The following is a 10,025-nucleotide window of genomic DNA, read 5'->3' as shown; positions in this document are numbered from 1 at the left end:
CCTCCTCCTCCTCCTCCTCCTCCTCCTCCTCCTCCTTCTTTCTCCTCCTCCTCCTCCTCCTTCTTCCTCCTTCTCCTTCTCAACCTCCTCCTCCTTCTCCACCTCATCCTCCTTCTCTTCTTCTTCTTCTTCTTCTTCTTCTTGTTACCCATTCCGCCACTCTATCTTTCTTTCCCCTCTGTCTCTCCCGCGTTAATTCTTGCTTCCGCCTCGAAAATCAAGAGCCCTAGCCTCACCACCGTCCCCTTTTATTCAGCGCAACCTCCTCGTCGTCATTAGAATCGCTCTCTCCCCTCGCGCCCATGCATCATAGAGTCGCCATCCGTCCACTCGTCCATTCGAAACTGTTAATTATCGGCCCAGATGGTTGAAGCGGTCGCCGAGGAATTCCCATGCAACTCGCCGTGACCCTCCCAGGCAAACCCGAGATGCCGAGATCGTCACCCATAATTGTCCTTGTCTACGAGCTTCTTGCACTCGCCTTCTTGTGAAACGTATCACGCACAGCCTCGGGGAAGCGCTGGATTGCATAATGAATACAAAATAGTACATTTAAATGATGGGTCCTGGTAGACGGCTAATTTTGCTAAATCATTATCGAGAGCTAAACTAGGCTCAACACTGCCAAGGGCATAAGGAAACAAGTGTATTAGGAATTTAATTGGAACGCACTTTGCTCGGTATAATTCTACAAATTGGTTACGTTAATGAATGCGCCTATTATATTAATGTATGCATGGAATGGCTAACGAAACAATAGATCGATTCCATAGATCTATTGTGAAGAGAAAAAGACAGAGAGAGAGAGAGAGAGAGAGAGAGAGAGAGAGAGAGAGAGGGTGCGAAAACGAATTCCCTGTACGGCGTTTCTCGTAAATCGTAACCAGTCGTTATTCAATTATTCTCTTAATCTTACAAATGTTAAATAGTTCAGACAAGTTTGCTATCTATGTTAATTGCCTGGTTAATCGCCGTCCGATTAGCCGTCATATTCAAGCCGATTCTTTAAAATATTGTAACTAATAAACAAAATTAATTATACAAGGAAGACATGTGTTCAATCAACGTCAAGATGTTTAAGTCTTCTCTTGTTTATTTAAGCCATCATAATGAAGATAATAAAGTATAGTCTTATAAGAAACTTATTATTTTACGTCCAACACAGCTTTATGTTTTACTTTACATTTATTTCTCACTGACTTCAATAAAGTTTTTTAAAGGTTTCAAATTAATCAATTCAAATCTAATTTTGTAAATGAAAATTTTACTCGGTTGTATGAAATTGCTTTAGTGTTTGTATATCGATAGCAATACAATAATTATATCATAGCGATTGAAGAAATTATACAACATTATAAGTGGTCGTAGACGCGGGAGTAGGGAATATAATTTGATAAACCTACTTAAAAAACAAAAAATACATAAATTATAAACTAATTTTTTTGTTTGTTTGTTTGTTTTTTTTTTTTTATTTTGTTTTTTTTCGATAAGGCTTTATAAATCTCGTTCTTAGTCAGCCTGTTTGGAATAAAAACCGGTAAAATGGAAAATAAACGAAACTGAATAGTTTTACGAGAAAGTGAAATAACTATGCCAAATTAGGTTTATGCGAGAAGAAGTAGATAGAACAGAGGAAAGACATGTGCAACTCGCCTAATGACAAGTATAACAAGGTTCTCGCATTGAACAAATTGAATTTATCGTTAAAAAAAGGCAGGCGCACGTACGGGGACACGCGCTAATGGACGAAATATAAAAAGAGCCTTCGATAAAAAGATCCATGAGCATGATTGTGCTCGAATAATAAAAGGATTTTTCTCGGTAGCGTGATATAATTAAATATAATCATGCATGCAGCAGAGGAGAGAAGGTGCAGAAGAAGGTGCGTAATAATGGAGGGGCGGAGGGGCGAGAGTGCATTACATGGGGAGACGAACGAGTGGAAGCATTGAGAGAAGGAGATGCGACATCGCCAAGGAAGGAAAGCGCTGAGGAGGAACTTCCTGTAAACAAGAATGAGTTGGTGAATGAAGCCGAGAGCGCGCGGTGAGGAGAACGAGAGAGGCTCAACAAGTTGTAAAAAGCTCTCCGAAAAACTGGTCCTCTTCCCCTCTCTCTCTCTCTCTCTCTCTCTCTCTCTCCCTCTCTCTCTCTTACAGGCTCTCCCACTCCGAATGAGGCACTGGCTCTCCGTGACGTGGCTTTTTCCCATAGAGCACTTCCTATACGTATTTTTCAGTTGGATATTTCCGTGGTGAGCCCCCGCAGGAAGACGTCGGTGCGACGCGCGCGGCGTGAGCCACGGCAGGTTGCCCATGAAAACAAATCTCTCCCCCGAAACAAAAACTCGCCCCTCTACCATCTGCTCGCGCTCGCGCCGGTGGATCTCCGCAGCATCTATTCCACTGGCATCCTCCTCCTCGCCTCCACCTCCACCTCCACCTCCATCTCCATCTCCATCTCCATCTCCATCTCCATCTCCATCTTCGTCCTCGCCTTGGCCGCCTCCATCTCCTCCGCGTGCTCCTGCTTTTGCTCTCGCTCCATCTCCACCTCCGCCTCTCGACTCTCGCCTCCTGGGAATCCAGAGGCAGGTGTCCGCGTCTTAGAAATTTCAATACGGGACCCCTGAGAAAACTCTCGGATCAAAAAAGAGAGAGAAAGAGAGACGAGAGAGCGCCTACAGCCACGACTATCTATCTCCCCCTACCCTTATACACCCTACCGCCTGACCCCCCCCCCTACCCTCATCCCCCTTGTCCTTCGTAGATCCTTTTCACCGTCGCAGCCATATACTACTGGAGTATTTCATATTTCACGAATATTTATTGTGCGCTGCCAGAAATATTAATTCACTCATTCGCGACCGAGTGCTTCTCCATAAAACTCTATTCCTTACTCGTAAAACGTGGATTTACACAACTGAACGATCATTGGTATATTATTTTTTTATTTCGTCATCTATATGTCTTATAAACAATCAGCCTTTTTTTTTTTTTTTTTTTTTTTTAACTAGATATTGAAATGTGCATTGATGCCGCCTACATTTTAATTCAATTGAATCGAATTCAATGTTCACCGTTCGTTCTCGACATACTTTGGAACATGAATTTGGAAATTTATATAACTTATAAAGCACTTTTACTTTTCCTTTTAATGCATTAAAAATATATTATTATGCAAATTCCACCCTCGATATCGTTCAAAGTCAACCGTACATTCCGCAACAACACTTCCAATAATATTTATCGATTGAAAAATTCAATTCGCTGAAATACAAACGAATAAGCGAATTTACAAAATAATATAATTACGTATTATTAATAATTAATAATTAATAATAATAGTACGCATCAATTATTGCAAACTAGAATCAAATATAACATTACATTGATTATTATTAAAAATAATAAAACGTAAACATTATCTCTCGGATCCATTGTATTTCTCAACTTTATTTATTTATTGAATTTTTATTTTTAATTCTTTTATTTTGTCTCTTTTAATGTATTGGTTTAATGATTTTTTCTTTCTAGGTGTGCTAATATGAAAATAACGAAAGAAATTTTAACCGAATAACCGAATGCATTTTATATCATAATATTTTTCATATTTAGATACAATGATGATTATTATTTTAGAAATGTTTCCGCCGTGTACAATTTCAGTTATTTTAAGAATTTTAAGAAAAGAGAACTATACGCGGTATGAACAAAAATGCGTAGAATTCGTTTATCCTAATATATGAATATATAAAATATTTTTAATATTTGTTTTCCTTTTGATTTTATTTCATACTTACGTAAAGAAATTTTTATTTTCTTTGCTAATTACATAATTTTTTCTAAACGTTAAAAATTATGATTATGACGGTAAAATAAAAAGAATATCAATAATAATCATGATTATTAATTATCGAAAAACTTGCTTATTAATTATTGGCATATTTTATAACACTTAATTCTTATTAAAGTTATGCACACAAATATGTATATCAATTGATAATTATAGTAAGACAACATTGATTAATGTTATCAATGTTATGAAATCACAAAAAATATATTTATTTAAATCAATATTATCTAATGTCGTTTATTCTCTGCATATAAAATCTAATTTCAATATTCTACATTTTAAATTCAATTATAGTTAACGACAAGTGTTTTATATAAGATATTCCAAGCAAACTATATACAACAAGAAATTATTATTTTAATATATTTAATATAAACATGTTTAAGTATTGTTTAATAATGTGGACAGAAAAACATTTTTTACATTCCGAACAAACGAAAATATGAAAAATATACAGTAATCCATTGGCATTATTTAAATAAAAATTATACATTTAAATTGAAATAATAATTTTTTTTTTTTTTTTTTTTTTTTTTTTTTTTTTTTTTTTTTTTTTTTTTGAACGATTGTAATTAAAATCATTATTTTAAAATAATTTTCAAACTAATTTTTCCAAAGACCAATATATACGATTTTGTTTTAAAGCATATGAAATTAGCATATTATGCCGACTGTTAATTGTCGTACGTAATATTATTCGATATACCGTATATTTTCAAATATTAGCAATACATAAGTAATTATAATTTCAAAGGATAATCTATTAAATAAATTTTAATGCCTTAAACAACAACTTCTTGCAATTATCTCGAAATTTGTACAAGATATGTGAATGCTTATCAAAAATATCTTTTACGCGCATACACATTTCGGTTGATAAGTGCTTTAAAAAACGTTTACTTTTAAAACTCTTCTTATTCATGACTTGTATAACTTTAAAAAAAAAAAAAAAAAAAAAAAAAAAAGAAGAAAAGCTTGTAAAAGAATATTAACCGACATTTTAACCATCCAATTTTTAAATTAAATTTATATGGATCGTAAGCTTATATCTTTGAACTTTGAGAAATAAAATAAAAATGAACTTGAAAGGATTTAGATGGTATCGTATTAAATCTACTGACAAAAAATATATAAGAAAAAAAGTGTAAAATTAGTAGCCACCTTCTGAATAATTATTTAGCTTTGAAGATTTTCTTGTACATTTATTTATATTCCCTTCTCGTGCGCCTGAAGTTTCAACAGCTTTATGACATTTTTGAAAAACAAAAAATGAATTAAAGTACAAATGCTTTGAATAAAAATAACGCTGAATTTATGATATTGGATTTGGCAAATATTATTTCTCGAGATTTCATTTTCAACTTCAAAATCGACAGGCTGAAAAGCCTCTGTGTTGGCAGATTCATTGTATTTTTTGTTTCGTCTGCAAAATGGGACTGCGGTCAATAATGTCGCGTTCTTGGTTTTGGCCACTCGAAGGCTACGGCAATAATAATCGCTCGAATTCCACATTAAACTTTCGAATTTTGTCGCACAGTAAAAGAACATCGCGTACATTAAAATGCGCAATGCAATTAATTACTTTTATTACGATGGACGAGCAAAGCAAATGAAAAGAATATAGCGGAGAGAATCCGTACGAAAAAGGTTGTAAACGAACTTTTCACTTCATGAAATGTAATGCAATAATTTAAGAAGGAAAGGCCCCGAGTAGCGTGTGTAATTTTCGTCGCGATCGTGTAGATGTGCGCATAAAGTTGAAAAAGGAAACAAAAAGTTGAAGTGGTCGATAACGAAGGTGTTAAAGAGGGAGAGCAAAGAGAGAGGGAGAGAGAGAGAGAGAGAGAGAGAGAGCAGAGCAGAGCAGAGCAGTGCAGAGTATGGTAATAAGGGTGAGGGGAGGGGGGAGGTTGATGATGGGGGAGAAGGAGGCCGAAGAAAGAAAAGAGTGTAAAAAAGGAATGTCGATGGAGGAGCGAGCGACTTGGTCTTGGTAAAGCGGCAGGGACACGAGGTGAGGAGGGGATAGAGAGCCGACGAGTCTTGAAAGAAGATTGGAGAAGAAGAAAGGGCCTAATTCGGAGTGCTACCGGCTTACGCAAGGCCCCGGGACAGATAAAGTCTTGTCCCGGGGGGCCATAGCGGCAAAGGCGGCTTTTTAGGCTGTTTGTATTCGTGGCAGGCTGCTCGCGCACTTCTCGCTTTCTTTTCGTGCGCCTGAAGTTTCAACAGCTTTATGACATTTTTGAAAAACAAAAAATGAATTAAAGTACAAATGCTTTGAATAAAAATAACGCTGAATTTATGATATTGGATTTGGCAAATATTATTTCTCGAGATTTCATTTTCAACTTCAAAATCGACAGGCTGAAAAGCCTCTGTGTTGGCAGATTCATTGTATTTTTTGTTTCGTCTGCAAAATGGGACTGCGGTCAATAATGTCGCGTTCTTGGTTTTGGCCACTCGAAGGCTACGGCAATAATAATCGCTCGAATTCCACATTAAACTTTCGAATTTTGTCGCACAGTAAAAGAACATCGCGTACATTAAAATGCGCAATGCAATTAATTACTTTTATTACGATGGACGAGCAAAGCAAATGAAAAGAATATAGCGGAGAGAATCCGTACGAAAAAGGTTGTAAACGAACTTTTCACTTCATGAAATGTAATGCAATAATTTAAGAAGGAAAGGCCCCGAGTAGCGTGTGTAATTTTCGTCGCGATCGTGTAGATGTGCGCATAAAGTTGAAAAAGGAAACAAAAAGTTGAAGTGGTCGATAACGAAGGTGTTAAAGAGGGAGAGCAAAGAGAGAGGGAGAGAGAGAGAGAGAGAGAGAGAGAGCAGAGCAGAGCAGAGCAGTGCAGAGTATGGTAATAAGGGTGAGGGGAGGGGGGAGGTTGATGATGGGGGAGAAGGAGGCCGAAGAAAGAAAAGAGTGTAAAAAAGGAATGTCGATGGAGGAGCGAGCGACTTGGTCTTGGTAAAGCGGCAGGGACACGAGGTGAGGAGGGGATAGAGAGCCGACGAGTCTTGAAAGAAGATTGGAGAAGAAGAAAGGGCCTAATTCGGAGTGCTACCGGCTTACGCAAGGCCCCGGGACAGATAAAGTCTTGTCCCGGGGGGCCATAGCGGCAAAGGCGGCTTTTTAGGCTGTTTGTATTCGTGGCAGGCTGCTCGCGCACTTCTCGCTTTCTTTCCCTCCCTCTCATTCTCTCTCTCTCTCTCTCTCTCTCTCTCTCTCTCTCTCTGTCTGTCGGCCTTTCATTCACGAAATTCCGGTAGCTCACTCTGGCTCCTACGAATTATCTACCATCTTACGGATATTTATATATACTGGAGTTCGCTTGCCTACCCTACCCTTCCTTTCCTGCTATCATTCTCTCCCTCTCTCTCTCTCTCTCTCTCTCTCTCTCTCTCTTCCACTCTCTTTTTATCTGTCCTCCTTATTATGCCGTCTTCGCGCATATAATGAGCCGAAAACAATTTCCATTTTTACACAAAGTGGAAGGAAATATATTTTTGTTATATATGTAGCCATTAATTAGGTGGGGACTGCAACGGCAACGGTTCACGAAATTCACATTTTTCGATTTACCAAATGAAATCGCATTTCGTTCGTAGCGAATATACATTGTACACAACTCGGCATTTTTATTTGGTCGAGCAATTAGCCACACTTTATCGTTACATTATTAATATCAATATCTGCTTTTATTATAATGTAATTGTATAATATATAAACAATAGTATCAACATAAATTTATTTAATTTATTATTTCTTTAACGTCCAAATTAAAGACCAACTCATCACTTTTGATATGAATACTTAAATTTATTATTTACTATTTATTTTATTATATTGCGTGAAATAATTTTTACATTTATTACATAAAAATGTCATATAAATATTTTATTAAAAAATTCTGAAAATAACATGAATTATAAATAAATGTAGTTATATTTAATTTTGAAGAAAAAAAAGTTGTTTTTAATTATGATTTATTTATATTGCTACTTACAAATGTTTATGGAGCGAAATTATTCGAATGTGGCAATAAGAATTGTCGGAATGCTCATATATTTATACAAGCTAGATAGAATTTATTGGGGGGGGGGGGGGGAGCCATTATAAATATTTGCATTTCACGAAACGATAAATTTAAATTGATATTAATTAAACTAACAGCATAGATAGAATATCTAAATGATTTATAATGAATTTGAACATTTTATCCAAATTACTATATATTCGTTTACATGTTTATTTAATTAGAAAGTTTTATCATTATTGGAGAAAATAATTAAATTTAAATATTTTAATATCCTACAATTAAATATCTGTAATATCGACCACCAACGGCACCTTCCTTATCGACTGTAAACTTTAATCTCTCAATTACAAATTCGTAGCTCATTAGCATTGCTTTAAAATATCAGATAAACTATTATAATTATAAATTCTAATTGTTTTTATGGTGCTCAGTGACTGCGGATATATATATATATATATATATATATATATAGGTATTTTTAATTTTACGTAATTATACATTGTTAGACCGTAGAAAACCGTAAACTTGACATCGACGTACCTTGAATATAAATAATGGAATATTTTATGAATAATCGGACTGTTGGTTTAGTTAAGCAAATTGTTCAACATTCTTAAGAGGTTTCGTACTTTTCATTATTAATATATTATTTAATGCCAAGTAAACGTTCTCTTAACTTTAAATCAATATTTCTTTAATAAAAATATGCATTATTCATTTGGCACTTTTGACGAAGCTAATGTTAAATAATAAGAATAATGCGAAACATCGCCATTCTGTAATATTTGAAGACATTAATAATTGTCCAATGTGAATATAATCTTTCGATAATCTTAACTGTTCCAAATGATTTTCCCATTAATAATTTAATGAAATACCATTACAATTATTGATACCAGTCAAATAAAATTGACTTAAAAAATCAACGTCTTAATTATTTTCTAAAAATAAAACATATCTAGCATTAGACGTCTATAATAACAATAATAATAATAATAATAATAATAACAACAATAACAATAACAATAACAATAATATATAAATTATGTGCACAAAATAAAATATAGAATAGATTTTATAATCAAATGGCGTTTACAAAATTCTTGCATAGTATTTTAATTGAAGCCAGCCAAATATGGTAACAACCACTTAAATTAAATTTTTATTTAAATGTAGAATTTAATTTTAAACTTCAAACTTTCAAATCGCATACTGTGCGTCGGCGTGCGCACACGCATTTACAATATTAATTATACTTATAAGAATATTTAAATTATTTATGTTATATAAAACGAAGATACGAATCGTACAATTACCATGGAATAATAATCATTTCATATTTGTAAAATAATTTGAATTTACGAAGGAGCGCTAAAGCTGAAATAATCGAACGATAATTGTAAAATAAAATGTAATGGTATTAATTAAAAATTGTTGCTTTTGTAAGAAATATGTTTTAGCGAATAATCAAACGTATGAACGACAGTACGTCGACTATTTCTTACAACATTTATTTTCAATAAGTATTAAAGCATTTTTCGTTTTTTGCGTTGTTTCTTTGCTTGTTGTTTTACCGAACTTTTAATCTCACCGATAAATCATTTTATCAAGCACGAACGACTAAACAAATCAAAGTCTTCGTCTTCTTTAGACTTTTATAGTTTATTACCATAACAATATCGCTTGGAGTACGTAGAAGAAAAAAAACAGAAAAAACGAAAAGTAAAAACGAAAAAAAATAAAAATAAAAAAAATGCCGCTAGCCACGTGCCTCCCGGATAAGATCGAACGATGTATGTGTACTTGAAAAATTCTCACGCTCTCGTGTATGTGTGACATTTCAGGTCATCGAGCAGAATCCTTTCTGGGTGCCGTCGACGGAGGAGGAATATCTGCACTTCGGTGAGAAGGCAGATAGCGGAAATCGTGCCAAGAGGTACATCGACGCTGTGCGCCGTAGAAAGGGACTGCCAGTCGACTCGCAGCTCGTTACTCACGCTGAGAAACAGCGAACTTTATCGAAAAAGAAATAATGCACACTTCCGCGCAATTTTCACTTGCCCCTTATCGGTTTGCAAAATTTTCGCTCGATTTGGGCGCGGAGTGCAGGAATGG

General features: G+C 34.8%; 1 long non-coding RNA gene across 1 annotated transcript in view; it reads left to right on the top strand.

Moving 5' to 3' along the window:
• Positions 1–10,018, top strand: part of LOC105363990 (uncharacterized) — an 18,820-nt gene extending 8,802 nt beyond the window's left edge. The window contains exon 3 of the long non-coding RNA XR_912937.1: positions 9,755–10,018. This is a non-coding gene — a long non-coding RNA (uncharacterized LOC105363990). The remainder of the gene's footprint in view (positions 1–9,754) is intronic.
• Positions 10,019–10,025: the final 7 nt, after the last annotated feature.

Source organism: Ceratosolen solmsi, unplaced genomic scaffold, assembly GCF_000503995.2.
Source record: "Ceratosolen solmsi marchali unplaced genomic scaffold, CerSol_1.0 scaffold23, whole genome shotgun sequence".
Taxonomy (NCBI): domain Eukaryota; kingdom Metazoa; phylum Arthropoda; class Insecta; order Hymenoptera; family Agaonidae; genus Ceratosolen; species Ceratosolen solmsi.
Note: the sequence above shows the minus strand (reverse complement) of the source record. Positions and strands in the feature narration are given on the sequence as shown.